This window comes from Acyrthosiphon pisum, unplaced genomic scaffold (assembly GCF_005508785.2).
Source record: "Acyrthosiphon pisum isolate AL4f unplaced genomic scaffold, pea_aphid_22Mar2018_4r6ur Scaffold_21112;HRSCAF=23059, whole genome shotgun sequence".
Classification (NCBI taxonomy): domain Eukaryota; kingdom Metazoa; phylum Arthropoda; class Insecta; order Hemiptera; family Aphididae; genus Acyrthosiphon; species Acyrthosiphon pisum.
The window spans coordinates 27,924-31,392 of NW_021770544.1; the positions used below are offsets into that span (position 1 = coordinate 27,924).

Here is a 3,469-nt window from a genome sequence, read left to right on the forward strand (position 1 = left end):
AAACGTTCGAGTCGTGTTGGCTGGCGCTGCGAGCTAGCGTGGCACAGTACTTCGAGGAACAGCGTACAGCGGCCACACTGCAATAATTATGAGATCCCGCGGCTTATCAATCACCCGTAACCCGTGTACAAGTGGCGTAATTACGGGGGGGGGGGATAGATCCCTCCCCCTTGATCACCTTTTTTTGTAAAGTTAAATTTACTTATTTTCTGTATTTCTCAATATGATACTACTTTTAAGTTTTAAGTAGTTACATCTGTTTTCTAAATGTTCTAGCCGTGGTAAGTAGACCACTTTGATATGCTATACGCCACTAGTCCTTCGCGGCATATATATCGGAAAATTAAAACATATACCTACCTCCATGGTGGTATGGTATACTATATTTTTGAATTTTCTGCGAATTATTTTTCATGCACGAGTGTTTATAATAAATACCCGATAAATAGTCGGTAAATAAAACAAAGTTACCATGCAGACTGCAGTAGATTTACCCATAGGGCATGGGTTTGTTTTTAGTGACTGAAAACATTGTATTCACCTCTGGGTTACATGCTTTAGATGTTTGTGATAAAAAGTGTTTTTCAAATATTCATGAACTCTTGAAAATATTTTGTACTTTGCCTGTATCAACTGCTATACACCTGAACGATGTTTTTCAAGTTTTTATTGAGTATTAAGTCATACCTAATAAACAGTATGACAGAAGTAAATATTTTATCAATTTTCCTATCTAATATTTAATAACAAGTTAATAACTATAAATTAAATAGTAATTATTATATACTTTGCTTATTATAACCGACATAGACACTTAGGCCCGTTTTACAATCATAGTTTAAACCCCGGAGACGCCTAACCAACTGATTTTACCAGTCGAATTCCACGGTTTAACATTAGTTTAACTATTGTAATACAGACCCTTAAAGGAGCACACAACACAAAAAATAAGTTTTTTTTATTTGAAAGAATACGTTCGAGTACAATAATAATATGTAGACAGCGCCCAGCCGGGCGCCAGTTACATTGCCACCGTAAGTGGACGACCATTGTTCCACTCGGGTCAAACGGCAAGCGCTACCCGTCATACGCCGCTTGCGCGCAAGTCCGATCGGCACTAATACCGTCCCAGACAGCATTTTGTAATGATAATATTATAATAGTATTATAATAACGTTATACTAATATTAATTCGTTATTTTAATGTTATAATAATATTGAATAATATTAAATTGCTGTATGGGGTACAAGGACTTTCACTTTCGAATTCTACGCGGCACAAGGGCCGAGCACCCCGCCCATTTTTTAGACAACACCGAGTCGTTACTCACGCAAACGCGTTGACACCGAAACGTCCACACAATCGCTTGAACCGCGGTCACACGATGATAGTAAAATGCGATCGTTGCTTGATAGTTGCCTTCGCGATAGCGTACTGTCACCGTACGAACTCCGCGATGGTTACTATCACCCTATCACAACTAGCACGCTTTTTAACGCGTTTTTCTATCATCGCGTGACCGCGGCCTTACGGAATTTGTGCTGATTTAATACCAGCCCATGCCCGCACGTAAATACTGACCTATCCTAATCGGAGTCGGTACGTGTTATTATCGTCCGGCCAACTCGCGACACTTCCCGTACGTACACCGTACACATATCCAGCTACGTAGGACATTAAATTTTACGTTCAGCGTGCTTCGATGCATTGCAGACGTTTTTTACCTCGTGCCGGATATCTCCACCCACCTCTCGTCACCTATCACCTGTCGGTCGACAGACGATCACTGTTTAATAATACAATGATATTTATAATTATACTACCTAGTAGCTGTATCACCCGACTTAGCCCGGGAAAAAATGAACACGCCTAAAATGCGGTGTTACAGTAGATATTAAAGAATGGACAGGCCATGGTTATATTAATAACATAGGGGGAAGTGTGCCGGAACGGGGAATCGAGAAAGACTGTTTTTATCATTGTCTCTGATTCTGGCAGAGGTCTTAAAATAATTATTATAATTTATTATAATTTCCTGTTCGTTCCCGTATGATAAACACAAATAGCCTATCCATTCTTTAATGTTATCTATCGGCGTTACGGCGTATCTCGAAAACAGATATAAAATCATAAAGTAAACATATTTTAACTAATCGTCAAAGTAATGTAAAAGTTGGAACTACATTTTTTTTGATAATGCAATTTATATAATTCGGCTTATGACATTTGTAAAATTTTGCTTCGTCAAGTACTGTTGTTATTTTTAAGTCATTGTGGAATATGAAGTATAAGATTAGAAACAAAGCGAGGGGCGTTAGTTATTTATCTTAGGGAAATATTTTGAAAAGTTTGAACTTTTTGTATGTTCCAATTTTTGGCACGACCCCAGAGCTGGTCCAGATTGGTTTTTTATATAATACGTATGTAGGTTTGCATAATATATACATGTATGCATATGTGTATGTATTTACATTGTATAGGACAGGTACCACTGCAATCTACACGAGTCGATATTACATACCATGCCGAGCAAACCCCCCCCCCCCCCCCCCCAGTGGCCATGTCCAACGCGCAAAACGTCCATTCGGATGATGTACAATATTATTATTATTGCTCATTGTTGTGTTCTATTGTACCTACACTCGATATTATTTAAGCGTATGGAGCTCGGTCTTTATTATAGTCATCGCCCGACACGCATAAAATTCGGAGTAGGTTAGGTACACGACGTCCCGTTGTCATGCCGACCTAACGGTATAATGTAATATAATAGGTATATTATAACACAGCACTCATATTCCATTAATACCAATGAGATTTTACCTAGTACTCTTGGAGAATATAGTTAATAATTGATAAATATTTAGCTCACACAAAAATATTTAATGTATACCACTACACAGCGAAAATTCATGGATAAAAATTGTGAAATCTCCCTGTAAAATATGTTTTATAGTAAATATTTTTGTGTCAGGGGCCTATATGTGGACAACGAGTGTGTAATCTTCCTGTGATTTATGTTATGGTTAAATCAATGTAAAAAGGCTTACTGTCAGAGAAGACCACATGCATAACATACTAAGTTTCCTCTCCTCCCTTTTTTTTAGTTAAGTATTTCTCGGTCAGGTTTGAATTTAAGGGGACCGTTTCTTCACCAAACGTTTCGGTTTAGGCCCTTCTAAATAATACTTCCGGAGTCAGGAGTCCTCGACCTTCCCCCCTAGGAGTATTTTGGAAAACGTTTAGATCATGTACTACGTTTCTGAAACTGGAGATTTGAGTAGATTAGAGGTCGGAGATTAAATTCGGCATCTTGTGTCGTGACCGTAGGAGCCGTTTTCCTCGATATTCTGGGGCTTAAAAAGTTAAAAATTTGTATTTTTCAGGTTTTTTGGCACGGGCACTTAGATTTTGGGCGCGGTGAGCCATTTTTGTAGTCGGATATTATAGAGGACTTTGTCCCGGATC

General features: G+C 38.4%; 1 protein-coding gene across 1 annotated transcript in view; it reads right to left on the minus strand.

Annotated features, from left to right (window-relative positions):
- Nucleotides 1–3,469, minus strand: part of LOC107882986 — a 10,253-nt gene that overhangs the window by 5,810 nt on the left and 974 nt on the right. The window lies entirely within an intron of this gene.